At 44.6% G+C, this 18,553-nt stretch overlaps 2 protein-coding genes across 4 annotated transcripts in view; one reads left to right on the top strand and one right to left on the bottom strand.

The window, feature by feature from the left end:
* The window catches only part of MED12L (mediator complex subunit 12L), a 627,340-nt gene that overhangs the window by 195,921 nt on the left and 412,866 nt on the right, over positions 1-18,553 (bottom strand). The gene's annotated exons all lie outside the window — the stretch shown is intronic.
* P2RY13 (purinergic receptor P2Y13) overlaps positions 14,563-18,553 on the top strand; it is a 63,509-nt gene continuing 59,518 nt past the window's right edge. Inside the window, exon 1 of the mRNA XM_056564969.1 lies at positions 14,563-14,724. The gene's annotated coding sequence lies outside the window, so the exon portion shown is untranslated. The remainder of the gene's footprint in view (positions 14,725-18,553) is intronic.

The following is an 18,553-nucleotide window of genomic DNA, read 5'->3' as shown; positions in this document are numbered from 1 at the left end:
TTTGTCAGATTCGATTCGATTCGCTCATCCCTACTGCTCACTGTCTTTTCCATCTTGTCAAAGAGAGGGGGTGTCCCTTTCTTGCCTGCACTTTGATGACTCCTCCCCCTCCCTCACTCTGCTGACTCACTGCTCTCCAGAGCCTAGCAGCCCTGCTCTGTAACCCTTTCCTCTCTGGAGTTATGCTTTATACCCACACACAATGATTATTGGAGATTGTCTGTACTCTACCAGCAAAGACAATATGGTGAGTGTATAACTTAGATCTGTCTATGTCATTCTTGTGTCCTCCTTTGTCAGTCCTGTAATGCCTGGACTTGTAGTTATGGAATAGTTGGAGGTACAGTGTTTGGATAACTCTTTTTTGCAGCAGTGTTGCCTTGAGTTGTGTGCCTACAGCTTTTGCAAAATGACAACTCCCAGCATGCCCAGACTCTCCAGGCATGCTTAGTAGAGATGAGCGAATCGAAGTCGATGAACCCGAATTCGTTACGAATTTCATGAAAAATTTGATTCGCAACGAATGCGAATATCGCCGCGATTCGATCGCGCGAATCGCTTCATTAAACTCCATTTTACACCGTTCCAGGCTATTGGAGACCTAAGATGGCGGATCCACATGTGAGTACATGGGGCAGGGGATTATGGGAGGGCAGGAAACAGCGGCGGAAATGAAGGTAGGCGGGCTGACCCTGAATCACATGTGAGATGCAGCCTATCAGTGTTCACTGACTCCTGTGATGTCACAGCCCCTATATAATCGGCGGCCATCTTGCCTCTCTTCATTTCATCTATGCACTCAGATGGAGAGGACGGGACTGTGTGTGTGTGAATAGCTCATACCACAGCGTTACACTGCAACTGCTAGTCACATCAGCATTAGGGAAAGACAGGAGTGCAGAGTGCTTTGCTGTTACACTGAGAAGGATCATTGATAGCTAAACCTCCTATTCACGTTATTGAGCATTGCAGCAGAGCGGGGCAGATAGCTGTCAGCTGCCTCATACAGATCTCCAAGCTGCCTGAACTTTCTGAAGCATCTTATCTCCTCATTGTTCAGCCCAATTGAGTTTATTTTTTTTGCTCCACAAATCTTCTGCTGCTCAGAATTGTGTGACAGAGTGGAATTTAGGGTTTACATAGTTAGTTACATAGTAAGCATTAATGTTATTTTGTTCCAGGAATGTATCTAACCCGGTTTTAAAGCTGTTAATTGTTCCTGCTGTTCCTGGATTTTTTTTTTTTTTTTTTGTGGTGCTGCACTGTTGGGTCCTTCTGCTGTTCAGAAATACGCATAGGTTCATCCAAGTATTGTACCATTTAGTACCTGTTAAGCTGTCAAGGTGCTCCATACCGTCAAAGTCCAAACAATAGTATCCACCGGCTGGTGTTTTAGAAAAATACAGAGTTTTTTCTGCATATAGTTACGCATATTACTGCCCTCATCAGTGCATACCGCATAGGTGCATCCAAGTATTGTACCATTTAGTAGCTGTCAAGGTGCTCCATATCGTCAAAGTCCAAACAATAGCATTCACCGGCTGGTGTTTTACAAAAATACAGATTTTTATCTGCGTATAGTTAGGCATATTACTGCCCTCATCAGTGCATACCGCATAGGTACATCCAAGTATTGTACCATTTAGTACCTGTTAAGCTGTTAAGGTGCTCCATACCGTTAAAGTCCAAACAATAGTATCCACCGGCTGGTGTTTTACAAAAATACAGAGTTTTTTCTGCGTATAGTTACGCATATTACTGCCCTCATCAGTGCATACCGCATAGGTACATCCAAGTATTGTACCATTTAGTACCTGTTAAGCTGTCAAGGTGCTCCATACCGTCAAAGTCCAAACAATAGCATTCACGGGCTGGTGTTTTACAAAAATACAGAGTTTTTTCTGCGTATAGTTACGCTTATTACTGCCCTCATCAGTGCAGGCCGCATAGGTATATCCAAGTATTGTACCATTTAGTACCTGTTAAGTTGTCAAGGTGCTCCATACCGTCAAAGTTCAAACAATAGCATTCAACGGCTGGTGTTTTACAAAAATACAGATTTTTTTCTGCGTATAGTTAGGCATATTACTGCCCTCATCAGTGCATACCGCATAGGTACATCCAAGTATTGTACCATTTAGTACCCGTTAAGCTGTCAAGGTGCTCCATACCGTCAAAGTCCAAACAATAGCATTCACCGGTTGGTGTTTTACAAAAATACAGAGTTTTTTCTGCGTATAGTTACGCTTATTACTGCCCTCATCAGTGCAGACCGCATAGGTACATCCAAGTATTGTACCATCTAGTACCTGTTAATCTGTCAAGGGCCTACATACTGTGAAAGGACAGCCATAAGTAATCACCTGCTGCTGTTTTAGACAAATACTGTTTAAAGAGTAGTACCCTCATAAACACACTAAGTATGTCAGGCAGAGAAGTGCCAGGATGTGCACAGAGGAGTGTCAGAGGCCTAAATACTTCAGGCAGAGTTGGCAGCAGACTTGGGGCGAGTGGCAGCAGGAGTCGCAGCGAGAGGCCTGAGCTCCCGTTATCAGCCAGCAGTCGTGTCTCCACCAGCAACCCATCTGACATTGTCAATTGGTTAACACGCTCATCCACATCATCACAAGCTGCAGCGTCAGAACGATATCCCCCAACATAGTCTTATTTGTGACGTTGCCACACGTTGGAATTCCACCCTCCATATGTTGGACAGACTATACGAACAAAGAAAAGCCATCACCGATTTCTTGATGATCCAAGCAGATAGGAGTACTCCCCTGTGTAACTTCAATGTGACCAGTGGCAGCTCATACGTGACACCTGCCGTTTGCTGAGGCCCTTTGAGGAAGCCACATTATTTTTGAGTCGCCTGGATTACGCCATGAACGACGTAATTCCACTCCTACATTTCCTACAATAAATGATTGAAACCATGGCTGGTCACGGCAATGGAGACATTGCGCCTACATCTTAAGGCTACATGAGCCCTGTGGGGGCTGAACTGGAGGAGGAGGATGATGAGGGGCAGAGCAGAGCACAGTTTAGGTTGGATGAGATGGCCAGTGTTTCTAGTCTTCGGACAGGAGAGGAGGAGCAGGAGCAGCCAGAGGAGCTGGAGGGTTATGAGGAAATTGAGACAGAGGACCCAGACACACTGTGGCAGTATGAAGTGGAGATGGAGGCAGGTAGTCCCTCCAAGTCACTGGCGCAAATGGCACGATGCATGCTCAGTTGCTTGCGTAGTGACCCCCGAATTGTCAAAATTTGTCAGCGGGATGACTTCTGGATCTCCACCTTATTAGACCCTCGCTACCGTCTCAAAATGGGGGCCTTTTTTCACCCACTGAGAGGGAGGACAAACTGACCTACTACAGAAACATTCTACGTAGTCAGTTGGCGGATGCCTATTGGCCACATGGTCCATCCACTCGCAGGTCTTACTCGGGGGGCCCTCTGCGCTCACCTTCCACTGCCATGGCTGCTGGGGAGGGGAGGGGTGGCAGGAGCAATGCCAGCTCAATCAGCAGCAGCCTGAGTCTACAGTCGCTGATGAGTAGCTTTCTTCACCTGCATTGTGAAGCAACTCATCAGCAGCAGGTAGACATGGAGCAGGACCTGAACCAGCAGGTGGTGGCATTCCTTGACATGGCCATGCCAACAACCATTGAAGATCCGCTGGACTTCTGGGCAGCTAAACTTGATTTATGGCCACAACTAGCAGAGTTTGCCCTGGAAAAGCTGTCCTGCCCGGCCAGTAGTGTGCCATCAGAGCGGGTGTTTAGTGCGGTCGAGGCCATAGTCACCCCAAGGCGAACTCGTCTGTCCACTAAAAATGTGGAGAGACTGACGTTTGTCAAAATGAATCAGGGATGGATCAGCCAGGATTTCCAGCCACCAATGCCAGATGCCTCAGAGTAGATTGACCAAGCTGCTACACCAACATTTCCCAATTATGGTTGGTTATGAAACCCTCTTTGGTTATCAATTAGGGTTATGAAACCCTCTTTGGTACTGCGATTGCCTGCTCCTGGCTCATCCTGTGTCTTTCAGGAAATACTTGCCTCACTGATGCTTCTGGCCTTGGGCCTTTAATTTTTGGATGTTTAGCAGTAGCTAAATATATGCTTAATGTAAATGTCAACATTGATCTTTAAATGTAAGGGGTTATGAAACCCTCTTGGGTACTGCGAATGCCTGTTCCTGACTCATTCTGTGTCTTTCAGGAACTACTTGCCTACCCGCCCTCAGGCCTTGGGCCTTCAATTTTTGGATGTTTAGCAGTAGCTACATATATGCTTAATGCAAATATCATCATTGATCTTTAAATGTAAGGGGTTATGAAACCCTCTTGGGTACTGCGAATGCATGCTCCATACTCATTCTGTGTCTTTCAGAACTACTTGCCTCCCTGCCCTCAGGCCTTGGGCCTTCAATTTTTGGATGTTTAGCAGTAGCTAAATACATGCTTAATGCAAATTTCAACATTCATCTTTAAATGTAAGGGGTTGGTTATGAAACCCTCTTGGGTGCTGCGGTTGCCTTCTCCTGGCTCATCCTGTGTCTTTCAGGAACTACTTGCCTTACTGATGCTTCTGGCCTTGGGCCTTTAATTTTTGGATGTTTAGCAGTAGCTAAATATATGCTTAATGCAAATGTCAACATTGATCTTTAAATTTAAGGGGTTATGAAACCCTCTTGGGTACTGTTCCTGACTGCTCCTGACTCATTCTGTGTCTTTCAGGAAATAATTGCCTCCCTGATGCCTCAGGCCTTGGGCCTTCAATTTCTGGAAGTTTAGCAGTAGCTAATACATGCTTAAAGGGGTACTCCGCCCCTAGACATCTTATCCCCTATCCAAAGGATAGGGGATAAGATGTCAGATTGCCGGGATCGCTGCTGCAGCACCCCGCTACCATTACTGCACAGAGCGAGATCGCTCTGCACGTAATGACGGGCAATACAGGGGCCAAAGCATCTTTACGTCACGGCTCCGCCCCTCGTTACATCACGGCCCGCCCCCGTCAATACAAGTCTATGGGAGGGGGCGTGGCGGTCGTCACACCCCCTGCCATAGACTTGCATTAAGGGGACAGGCCGTGATGTCAGGAGGGGCGGAGCCGTGACGTCACGCTGCTCCGGCCCCTGTATCACCCGTCATTACGCACAGAGCGAACTCGCTCTGTGCAGTAATGATGGCGGTGTGCCGCAGTGGCGATCCCCAGGGTCCCCAGCAGTGGGACCGCGGCGATCTAACATCTTATCCCCTATCCTTTGGATAGGGGATAAGATGCCAGGGGCGGAGTACCCCTTTAATGCAAATTTTAACTATGATCTTTAAATTCTCGGCGCTCTGCTAGGGCCTTCTCCTACCCCGCCGGGGCCGATCCGAGGACCTCACTAAACCATTCAATCGGTAGAAGAGACATGCTGTGTGTACAAAGGGCAGGGACTTAATGAACCAGAGCTTATGACACGCGCTTAGTTGTGATTCTTCTTTCCTGGCAAAAAATTGCAATCCCTATCGCGAAGGGGGTTCAGCGGGTTACCCGCACCTGTCGGTGAAAGATAGACACACGCTGGTCCGTTCAGTGTAGCGCGCGTGCAGCCCCGGACATCTGAGGGCATAACACACCTGTTATTGCTCGATCTCGCGAGTGATCATGCAATGTAAGGGGTTATTAAAGCCTCTTGGGTACTGCTGATGCCTACTCCTGACTGCTCCTGTGTCTTTCAGGAACTACTTGACTTCATGATGCTTCTGGGCTTGGGCCTTTAATTTTAGGATTTTTGAAATACATACATACATGCTTAATTTAAATTTCAACATTTATGGTGCAATATATGGGGTTATTAAACACTCTTGGGTAGTGTTTTTTTCAAATTTTCTGATAATTATCACAGTAATAAACTTGAATTTTCCACAATAATAACCATTGAACGATTGTTGCGTGTGATTTTTTAAGTAAAATTTTCAAAAAATAAATACGCAGAGGGATGAACTCTGCTTCTTTACTTCATAAAAACTTATTTTATAGAAGAATGTCTTTTGGTGGTCCACCGTCCTGCATTATAGAGTCTTCTGGACTCTTGGATATGCGCTTGTTCTTAAACAAAGGTACAAAAAACTAAAATGGCCGGTCAGGGCTATGGAGACGTTGCACCTACATGTTACGGCCACATGAGCCCTCTTGGTGCTTGTGAGATTAAGTCCCTTGTACCCACACGGCGGGGTCCAGGACACAAATTTTGATTTAAATTTCAAATAAAAAAATCACACATTTCAATGGTCTCCTCATGCTGCAGCCAAGCCAGGCTGCGTCATTCTGATAATATATAGAGAGTACTCGCTGTCCTAAATTTTCGTTAACATTTTTCGTTAAAAATGTTTGTCTTTTTTATTAGGGATTGTGAAGCTTTGGTGCATACTCATGCATCAGCCAACTCCAGCCTGTGTCATTCAGGCAATATATGGTTTACTGATGGCCCTGCTGGGCCTGGGTCTGGGAATTTCATATTTTCTCATAGGTAGCACCCGCTATCCAAAAGTCTTCTTCATAAATTTCTACAATTGTTGTATTTTTTTGGAGGGATTGTGAAGCCCTAGTGTGTACTCATGCATCAGCCAACTCCAGGCTGTGTCATTCAGGCAATATATAGGTAGCACCCACTGTCCTAAATATTCGTATAATTATTTTAAAAATGTTTGTTTTTTCTTTGGGATTCTGAAGCCCTGGTGTGTACTCAATGCTGCTTACTGCTACACTCTGTCAGCCCGTTGGTCCAGCGACAGTGTGCTACTCCGCCTCCACATCCTCCACTGTGTCTTAAGCCTCCACTGCCTGGACAAGTCTCAGTGGCCCTTCAGCATACCATGTGTGCAGGTCACGGCGGTGAGCCCTGTGGGGGCTTGTTGGATTTGGTCCTTCGTACCCACACGCTAGGGTCCAGAACACGCAAAGGTTGTTTTAAATTTCAAATCAAAAAATGATGGCGCTGATGGGCCTGGGTCTGGGAATTTCAAATTTTCTCATGGGTAGCAACGGCTATCCAAAATCTTTTTAAAAAATTTCTAAAATTGTGGTGTTTTTTGGGGGGGATTATGAAGTCCTGGTGTGAACTTGTGCATCAGCCAACTCCAGGCTGTGTCATTCAGACAATATATGGTTTACTAATGCCGCTGTGGGGCCTGGGTCTGGTAATTTCAAATTTTTTCATGGGTAGCACCTATTATCCAAAATCTTTTTCAAAAATTTCTAAAATTGTGGTGTTTTTTGGGGGGATTGTGAAGCCCTGGTGTGTACTCGTGCATCAGCCAACTCCAGGCTGTGTCATTCAGGCAATATATGGGTTACTGATGCCGCTGCTGGGCCTGGGTCTGGTAATTTCAAATTTTGTCATAGGTAGCACCCGCTATCCAAAATCTTTTTCAAAAATTGTAGTGTTTTTTGGGGGGGATTGTGAAGCTCTGGTGTGTACTCGTGCATCAGCCAACTCCAGCCTGTGTCATTCAGGCAATATATGGGTTACTGATGCCGCTGTTGGGCCTGGGTCTGGGAATTTCCAATTTTCTCATAGGTAGCACCCGCTATCCAAAATCTTTGGTTTAAATTTCTTAATTCATCTTTTAATCTTAGGGATTGTGAAGGCCTAGTGCCTACTCATGCTGCTGGCAACTCCGGGCTGTGCCATTCATCCACTATATGGTCTCCTCATGCAGACAACACCTCCATGCTGTGTCATTCAGCCACTATATGGTCTCCTCATGCTGACAACATGTCCATGCTGTGTCATTCAGCCACTATACGGTGTCCTAATGCTGCCAACACCTCCACGCTGTGCCATTCAGCCACTATATGGTGTCCTCATGCTGCCAACACCTCTACGCTGTGCCATTCAGCCACTATATGGTCTCCTCATGCTGCCAACACCTCCACGCTGTGTCATTCAGTCACTATATGGTCTCCTGACACTGATGCCCCCACCAGGCTCTGTAATTGTGCGGCTGTGCGGCAGTGATTCTAAAAGCGATGCCGGTAATCTGCATGTTATTCTGAATAACAGTATTATTTCACTACCCCAGCACACTCCATATGCGTTTTTGGACACAGCAAAGTGTTCTATACCCCTATAGAGGCTGTATGTAGGCTAAAAACAGCCTTTTTTAACATCGATTCGCCGCAAATAAATTCGGATCGAAACAAACTTTTGGGGAAAATTCGGCGAATCGCCCGAATCAAATTTTTGAAAAGTTCGCTCATCTCTAATGCTTAGAGTTGTAGTTGCAACAGCTGCAGGCACATGTTTGGTAAAACTCCGTGTTACAGCAGTGTTGCTGCAGGTTGTGTTCCTCCTGCAGCCTTGTCAATCAGCCATCTTGTGTCCATGATTCTTGGACACACTCATGCTGCTGTAGTACTCATCAGTGTCCCAGTGTATGGGGACCACTAGTGGTGGGATTTCAAAGGCAGTTTTCTTTAATAAAATATGAAAAAAAATTCAATAAGTATATTGGAAAAACAATTGTTTTGCCAAGATGTACAACATATAAAAAGTTTTTATATCTGACAGTGCCCATTTAAGATGTGCACATCTGTACATACTGTGATTTGATAAATGTAAGTTTCAAATATAAGAAAGTTGATACAGTGTCTGGTCATGTTCTGCTCCATTTAAGAAGTTATCCACCTGTGGAAATAATAACCCAAGTCTGTAGAGGAAGACAAACTTGATCCGAATGTAACAATACAGGCTGGATGGATGGACTTTTTTTGTCAATAGTTTGCTGTGTTGTGGTATCCAGGCAGAAGCCTAGGGTTATACACTACTGTTCAAAGCTTTAGAAAAGTAATGTTCTTAAACAACATTTACTTACGGTATCTGTCCGATCCTGTTGCGATCTGGTACAGAAGCTCCAATAGATTCTCCCTTCTCTGTTTAGTGCTGGTTGACACATAATCGATGCATCCAAATAGTGTCTTCAGCAGTCATGTACCCTACTACTGGCATCAGTGCTCACTACATTAACCCCTTAATGACTCAGGGATTTTTTTTTTGCACTTTTTTTTTCTCCTCACCTTCTAAAAATCATAACGTTTTTAATTTTCCATCTACAGACCCAAATAAGGGCTTGTTTTGTGCGCCACCAATTTTACTTTGTAATGACATCAATCATTTTACCACAAAATCTACAGCAAAACAAAAAAAAACACCATTTTGTAGCTTTTGGGGGCATCTGTTTCAAGCAGTGCACTTTTTGGTAAAAAAAAATGGCACATTATCATTATTCTGTAGGTCCATATGATTACAATGATACCCAGGGATACCAAGTACGCCATGCATCCTTAAAGGGGTAATCCGGCGCTTAGACATCCTATCCCCTATCCAAAGGATAGGAGAAAAGATGCCGCTGGGGACCCCGGTGATCTTGCACGCATCACCCCAGTTAAAATCAGCCCCCTCCCATAGGCTTGCATTAAGGGGCGGAGTGTGATGTCACGCAGGGCAGAGGCATGACGTCACACGCCGCCTGCCCCGTGGTCGCTGGTAATCAGACCTGGAGCGAACACGCTCTTCGGACTGAATTTAACTGGGGTGCTGCGTGCAAGATCACGGGGGTCTCCAGTGGCGGGACCCCCGCGATCAGGCACCTTATCCCCTATCATTTGGATAGGGGATAAGATCTCTAAGCACCGGAGTACCCCTTTAAGGGGTTAAGTTGTGATGTCACTTTTTTGGCTCCGTAGCTTCTGTGCTGGATAACCATGGAATGAGATAGGTGAGTAAAGTTTCTTTTATTGTTATTTATGAAATTTTTGGCCTCTTACTTAATTTTTTTTTAAAAGCTAATAACTCCTTTAAATTGGCACTCTCATTAAAACAAATTTTTGCTATTGCACTCCTTGTGGTAAATAAAAAAATCTTTCTAATGTACTTTGATTAAAAAAAAAAAGTTTTCTATGTTTTATTTATGTTTAAAAAGCTGCAACTAGGTGTCTCCCTACTTGTCCAGAAGACATTTCCCCCCATCTCTTGCATAGACTTTGACTGGCAAAAGTCCAAAATCAGGAAATGCAGTCTGGAGTGCTGAGGGGGGGGGGGGGGTGCAGCCTTAGCCAATCATAGCTCATCTCACACACTGAACTGCTCTGGGCTGTGTGTAGGAGAGTGAGGGAGGAATTTCTCCTCTGTGTGGCTTCAGATGATGTCATGCCTGCTGGGGAACGCCCCTTCCTAGTCTGTGAATGTGAGACTGAGCAGAAAATACAGAGCAATATCAAGGTAGAAAACTTAAAAATTATAAAAATCAAGGCAGGGGGTGGTTTATCATAATGGGGGCAGTGAACTTGGGAGGATTATAAAATGAGAGGTACTCTTTAACTCCTAGATGACACAATGCGTACATGCATACCCTGGCCGCCTGGTACTCCCTAACATACAAGGATGTACATACTTATTTTCTCAAAAAATATATATATTTTTTGGTGTTTTGTCATACAATTTATGTTGAAATGAAAAGTGCTATTGCAAAGTGCAATTAGGTGCACAAAAACAAGCTATCATCTGTCTCTGTGGATAGAAAAATAAGAGTTATGTCTCTTTAAGAGTGAGAAGAAAATGTCTTTTAAGAATCTCCCAAGATTTTAACAGTAGTGGATGACTGTACCTTCCGCTTGAATAAAATAATATAGCAAACTATTGACAAGAAAAGAAAAATCCATCCAGTCTGTATTATTATAACTTTATGATCAATTTGTTTTTCTTTATAGACTGCGGTTATTGTTGCCACTAAATAAAGAAAAGCTAATTCTAGGAACAATAGTTTAATAGATGAGACCAAAGCTTTTGAAGTTGGCACAAGTCTGCGCCAAGTAATAGATATACTGTCTCCATACTACAAATGACTCATTCTTGTACTGAAGATTATCTAAACATCATTGTGGGACTACGCTTTACTGCACTATTGTGTTCTCTGTAAATGTGTTTTCTAATAACAGAATAGTTTCTTACAATCAAGTGTTGCACTGTAAGGAATATAGGGGGGTATTTATCAAAGGATTTATGTGTCTTTTTTAACGTAACTTTGGCGCAATACTTTGGCGCAGTGTCTTTTTGCGCCTAAGTTTGGCGTATCTTCTCCTCTGTATTTTTAGAACTTTCTCAAATTCACACGGTCCTGTGTGTGATTTTAACTTTAGTCAGTAATTCGTAATTTGCGCCAATCGATCTTGGCGCAATTTTGGCGCAAATCCCGTTTTTTTGGCGCAAATCCCCGCCAAGAAATTTTGCACAGGGAAAACACACTTAGCAATGTCAGAAAATGTAAAGGCGTCAAAATACATAAAAAAATTTTTTTGTGAAAGCAGCGACGCCTCCAGGGCTGCCCAATACTATCCTGCGACATAGTTGTCTCTGAGGAACCTTCACCCTCCGTTGAGCCAGCATTGGACATGGCCACACAGGTTCAGGAAAGGTAAGCACTAAAGCAGTGGTCTCCAACCTGTGGACCTCCAGATATTGCAAAACTATAACTCCCAGAATGCCCGGACAGCCAACGGCTGTGGAGGTCCGCAGGTTGAAGACCACTGCACTAAAGTAACAAAAAAAAATAACTACCCAAGTTGAAAATAAAATCCATTTCACATGGTGGCTATAAACCCCACAAAAGAAAATAACTCATGTCGCTTGTTGATATACTGCAGGAGGGACTCCGAAATGGCTGCTCTACAGGGTAAAATACGCGTCCTCTGTGGCGGTAAGTTCTGTGTATAAGGCGCTGTGAACAGCTGGTTTCAACATTTGAGCCAAAATTACTAACAACTTGCACCAAATGATAAATTTGGTGCATGTCCACGAAAACCAAAGTGAAAAAAAAAAAAGGTAAAAAGAAACTGTCAACAGGCAAAATTGATAAATACCCCCCATCAGTTGTAGGTCCATTATATTAAATTGGATTTTTACTTACAATATGGTAGCATGACTAAAAGGGAAGGCCACTATTATACTAAATGTAGGCCATAAACTCTATATTGGAATGAACATTAGCCTATTCAAGGACAACTTAGAATGGAGACAGGTCTGCTCTACTATTAGCCTAAAATGTTGAGTAAATATTCTATGGTTTGGTCAATAGCAAGAATTAATGGACTCAATATTCTGTGGTCATAGAGGAAGCTCTCCCTCTTCTTCTTTTTGCTTTTACCAGTGACTAATGGCTTTTGACATTGTAAGGTATTGCAGTGTTGTCTGATCAAGTGAACAGGCCTTTTTAAACTGCTGATCAATAGGGATATGGGGTATTAGACCCCACACATCTAATACTTATGCCCTATCTTGAGGATAGGTCATCAATTGTTTATCCCTTGATAAGCCTTTTAATATATGCCAGCAATATCAGTGGTAAATCCCAACCACAGTCCTCAAAGCTATATGGGAAGAAAACAACAAAGAAACTGGAAGTCAGCACTGGATCAGTCTGTTGTGCAAGTGGTGGACTGGACTGCTAATCCGAATGCAATACAAAGAAACGGAGAAGGCCACAGCACTAAACAAGAGGCTCCAAGAATGGGAAGTCTTGCGCAAAGAGAGTATTTAAAATTTATTGGTTCCCAAGAAAAACCTGCAACGTTTTGGCTACAAATTAGGCTGCTTTCACACAATAAAATGTATCCGTTTTAAATATCCGTTCAATGTTCCGTTATAAAAAAAACTGAAAATCAGGCGTTAAACGTCCGTTAGAAAATCCCATCCGGCCGTTAGAAAATCCCAAATATAGTCTATGGGATTTTTACATTATCCGTTTTAACCCGTTATAGCCCGTTATTAATAACGGATATTATTTTGTCACGGGTGAATGAACGGAAGAAATAGTGCATGCACTATTTCACCTGTAACTATCTTCCATCATAAAATAATGTCTGTTATTAATAACAGGCTATGACGGGTTAAAACGGATAATATAAAAATCCCATAGACTATAATGGGATATTCCAACGGCCATATGGGATTTTGTAGCGTCCGTTTAATGGACGATTTTCAGGTTTTTTATAACGGAACATTGAACGGATATTTAAAACGGATGATATAGACAACGCCACTCATTAAACCACAGGGCCCTTGTGGTCAATATAGTCACCGAAAATGTAATTCAATACTGTGGGGAAGATTTATCAAAACCTGTGCAGAGGAAATGTTGCTTATTTGCCCTCAGCAACCAATCAGATCGCTTCTTTCATTTTTGAAAAGGCCTCTGTAAAATAAAAGAGACGATCTGATTGGTTGCTATGGGTAATTCAACAACTTTTCCTCTGGACAGGTTTTGATAAATCTCCCCCTGTATACTTAAACCAATTAATTATAATAAAAGAAAATTCTGATAAAACACTCCTGTAACTAAATGATACATTTGTTAAGCACAACCAATTCTGAGGATAGGCATTAAAAGTGTGTGGTGTCAGTACCCAACAATATTTGGTGCAGTAAAACACATTGAGGGAGATTTATCAAAACCTGTCCAGAGGAAAAGTTTCTGAGTTGCCCATAGCAACCAATCAGATCGCTTCCTTCATTTTTCAGAGGTCTTTTCAAAAATGAAAGAAGCAATCTGATTGGTTGCTATGGGCAACTGCACAACTCTTCCTCTACACTGGTTTTGATGAATCTCCCCCATTGTACATTGTTCATCATTAAGTGATGAATTAGCATAAACACATAATTGTTACTCCCTGTGCAAAATAAGTGTTTTTCAAAATGTATTGGGACTAAAAGCAATCATTTTGCATTTATGCTAATTTATAATTAGTTTCTAGGAGCATTTTATAATATTTTTTATTATATTTAACTGGTTTAAGTACTGTATATTATATTTTCAGTGACTATAATGACTACAAGGGCCCTGTGGTCTAATGAGTCACGTTGTCCATATCATATGAAGTCGTTAGGCAGCAGACCTAAACTTTGAGTATAGAAAACACCTTTTGGGGGAATAATTAATGACTCTCTGTACTTAGATGTCTCCGGGCCTTAAAGGGGTACTCCGGCCCTAAGACATCTTATTCCCTATGCAAAGGATAGGGCATAAGATGCCTGATCACCGGGGTCCCGCTGCTGGGGACCCCCGCAATCTCTCATGCAGCACCCACCTGTCTCAGCTGCATGCGGCGCTGGAGGCTCCGTGTCTGAAACCTCACAACCACAGGGCCGGGGTGTCGTGACATCACTACTCCGTCCCCTTGTGACATCATGCCCCGCCCCCTCAATGCAAGTCTATGGGAGGGGGAGTAGAACAGAATAGAAAGACTCACCTATAAAGAAATACATTCAAGCTGGTATCAAGTCAGTAATAACTAGCACTGCTCACCAGAAGGATTGCAGCTAATAGGAGCAGAAGTACTTACAGAGTGGTGGAGCAACTACTGACTGAGAGTGAGAACTTGTAGGATGATTCAATAGCTACACTATTTAGGATGACTGTGAAAAGAGAGACTGTGAGAGAGAGAGATTGAATTCTGGCCACACCAAGAAGGAAAAACACAGTGCAGAGACAGAATGATTAGCAAGCAACCCCCAGCGTTGAGGCCTGAGTGTGAACGAGCCTGAGAAGACAAATGCTCCAAGTAGCTCACAAGCGGACGCTAGAACAACTCAGTCTCCAGAAGTCGGGCAGTTTACATTAAGATCCCTATGAAAAAAGGAATCCAAGAAGCCAAAAGACTGAAGAGAGAGGTAAGGTCTCCCATAGGCACCAAACATATGGTAGGAACCTACAGTTTCATTGAATGCATATAACATTAAAAAAATGAGAGTGCCAATAGTGGAGAGAAGTGTAAGAGGTCCCAGGAGACCAGCAGAGTTTGTGGCAATGCTGCTGTCAAATTAAAATATATACTAAAATGTATACTGTGTTTTTAAGTGTTTTAAAGTTGAAGGGATATCCTGTGCGAAGCAAAACCATTAAAAGATTACACTAAGGATTGCATTTTGTAAATGTTGCTGTACATGCAACTGAGGATGATCAGGGTTATTTTAAACATGGATTGTAACTTAGCTACTGCATACACTGTCCTCATATCCTGCTCTACCATCAAGACCTGGGGACATCTGAGAATGGGGAGCCATTCATCAGACCCCAAAAAGGTGATTGCTATAGTTGAAATCTAGGGCATTGTATACAAGTGGCTGGTGCAACCCTAGGAATAACTCAAGGCAGGATATGCTATGGCAAGGAGTAGTCTCTCTTAGACCCATCGCAGCACAGCAGGTTCAGGCAGAAGCCAGCAGATCACATGAATTTACATCTCAAGATGGACTGTACCATTTACTGCAACATTTGTGCTGTTAATAGGGCCAATTGCACTCATGAGTCTCTGGGAGGAAAAAACATCATACTTGGGTCTTGTCAGAATATGATTTCATGAGCAGGATCAGAGTTGGCCCTTACACAAAGAAAGGTGGAAGGGAAGGATGGAGGCTAAAAGGGTAGGGGATAAGATGACTAATAGGGGATAGGCTGACTGATCGCGGGGGGCCCGCTGTTGGGGCGTCTCCAGGCTCGGAAACCAGAAGTTTTCAGTACTGGAGATGTGACGTAACGCCACGCACCCCTCATGATGTAACACCACGCCCCCTCCCTTCATGTCTGTGGGAGGGAGCGTAACGCCTCCTCCCGTATACATGAAGGGAGGGGGTGTGACATCACGAGGGGGGCGTGGCATTATGTCACGTCTCCAGTCCCGAAAACTTCCGGTTTACGAGCCTGGAGATGCAGCTCTGCACATAATGCTGGGTGCTGCAGGGAGATCGCAGGGGGTCCAAGTGACGGGCCCCCTGCGATCAGACATTGTATCCCCTATCCTTTGTACATAGCCTTATACACATTATCTGGAAATAAATATATTTTCACCTGCACTGACCGGTCGGTACAGACAGGTAGTGGAGGTAAGACTAATGACAAAGATACTTATCTGGTCCCATTCTACTCTGTGGTTCTTCCACAATTTTCTGCTGTATCTTCCGCTCTGGGGCCGACTTGGAGCCTGGTCGGAGCTCAGTAATGTCACCGCTGCTGTTCTCTGCTGGGTCCTGCTGCTAGCAAACAGCAGCGATGACATCACTAAGCTCCACTCATGCTCCTAGTCGGCCCCAGAACGGAAGATACGGTGGAAGATTGCGTTTGACCCACAACACAGAACGGAACCAGGAAAGTATAATTATTATCAGTGTCTGTACTGACATTCTAGTGCAGGTGACACTGATGACAGATTTCCATTAGGATAGCTGTATGGGTGCTTGAAAGTTACATGGCAGGTTGCATTTTTTAATTTGTAGGATTTCAAAATACATATATTTAACCCCTTCAGGACCACGACTGTGCCTTATAGGCATACTTGTAATATACATTGGTTAAAACATATGTATATATTTTAAGCAAAAATGTAGGTATGCAGAGACAAAATGCATGAAGTGCAAGCAGGACAAGCAGGGCTTTGTGCACTGAGGACAAGCTAGGCTCTGTACACTGAGGACAAGTAGGGCTAGTAGGGGGCTATAACAGTGCACACACTGATCTTTTACATTGATCTTTGTTATCTCATAGGATAACATTGATCGATGATTCTACCTCTTCAATGCTCATGCCTGGATCTCAGGCACTGAGCATTCATTCGGCGATCGGCGATGCATGAGGCAGGTAAGGACCCTCCTTGTGTCTTCCAGCTTTTCGGGATGCCGCGATTTCACCGCAGCGGTCCCGAACAGCCCACTGAGCTAACCGCCAGTACTTTACTTTCACTTTAGACGTTGCAATCAACTTTGAACGCCACATTTAAAGGGTTAATAGCGTGCGGCACCGCAATCAGTACCATACGCTATTAGCCAGTACCATACGCTATTAGCGGACTCAGGGCGTACATGTACACCCTTCGTCCTTAACCTCTTCAGGACATAGGGCGTATGGATAAGCCCTGCATTCCGAGTCCTTAAGGACGCAGGGCGTATCCACACGCCCGTGGGAATTCCGGTCCCCACCGCTAGCCGGTTGGGGACCGGAGCCGGATGCCTGCTCAAATCGTTCAGCAGGCATCGCGGCATATCGCCCAGGGGGGTCATTATGCCCCCCATGTCGGCGATGGCCGCAGATCGCTGGACAATTCAGTCCAGCGATCTGTGGCGATTCCGGGTCAATCAGGTCTCCAGTGACCCGGTGACCCGGAATTACTGGCTGATCGGGGCAGAACAGCCATAGCCAGCAGGGGTGAGGTGGCACTGGTGCCACCTCACGATCGCCCTGATTCGTCGGTCAGTTTACCGGCCGACCAATCGGGGCACCTGCTGCGGGTGTCACTCCCGCAACCCGCTCCTCCCCTCTTCCGGAGGATGTGAGCGGGTACGGGACGTGGACCCCGGCAGCTGGGGACCCCGATCCCCGGTGTCCCTGTTGGGATCGGGGCCCCAGGAGCGACGGCGGCGAGGGACTAACCTGTGTCACGGAGCAGCAGTAGGAGGTGAGTGACAGCCTCCTGCTGTTGCTTAGCAACAGCTCCCAGCATGCAAAAAGGGCATGCTGGGAGCTGTAGTTATGCAACAGCAAGAGGCAGACCACCACAACTCCCAGCATTCCCTTATGGGCATGCTGGGACTTATAGTTTTGCAACAGCTGGAGGTACATTTTTTCTATGGAAAAGTGTACCTTCAGCTGTTGTATAACTACAACTCCCAGCTTGCACAAACAGCTAAAGTGCATGCTGGGAGTTGTAGTGGTGCATCTGCTTGGTGCATAACTACAACTCCCAGCATACCCCTTGGCTGTCGGTGACTGCTGAGAGTTGTAGTTTTGCAACAGCTGAAGGCACACTGGTTGTGAAACTCAGAGTTTTTTTTTACCTAACTCAGTGTTTCATGACCGGTGTGCCTCCAGCTGTTGCAAACTACAACTCCCAGCATGCACCGTATATGCTGGGAGTTGTAGTTTTGCAACAGCTGGAGGCATACTGGTTGTGAAACACTGAGTTAGGTCACAAACTCAGTGATACATAACCAGTGTGCCTACAGCTGTTGCAAAACTAAAACTCTCAGCATGTACAGTCTGTCAGCGCATGCTGGGAGTTGTAGTTTTGCAAAAGCTGGATGTTCTTCCCCCCCCCCCCCCCCCCCCAATGTGAATGTACAGGGTACACTCACATGGGCGGAGGTTTACAGTAAGTATCCGGCTGCAAGTTTGAGCTGCGGCAAATTTTCTGCCGCAGCTCAAACTTCCAGCGAGAAACTACAGTGAACCCCCGCCCGTGCGACTGTATCCTAAAAACACTACACTACCACAAAATAAAATAAAAAGTAAAAAACACTACATAAACACATACCCCTACACAGCCCCCCTCCCCTTCCCAATAAAAATGAAAAACGTCTGGTACGCCACTGTTTCCAAAACGGAGCCTCCAGCTGTTGCAAAACAACAACTCCCAGTATTGCCGGACAGCCGTTGACTGTCCAAGAATGCTGGAAGTTTTACAACAGCTGGAGGCACCCTGTTTGGGAATCACTGGCGTAGAATACCCCT

This window comes from Hyla sarda, chromosome 3 (genome assembly GCF_029499605.1).
Source record: "Hyla sarda isolate aHylSar1 chromosome 3, aHylSar1.hap1, whole genome shotgun sequence".
NCBI lineage: Eukaryota > Metazoa > Chordata > Amphibia > Anura > Hylidae > Hyla > Hyla sarda.
The sequence above is the reverse complement of the archived record's forward strand: the minus strand, read 5'-3'. Positions and strand labels throughout refer to the sequence as shown.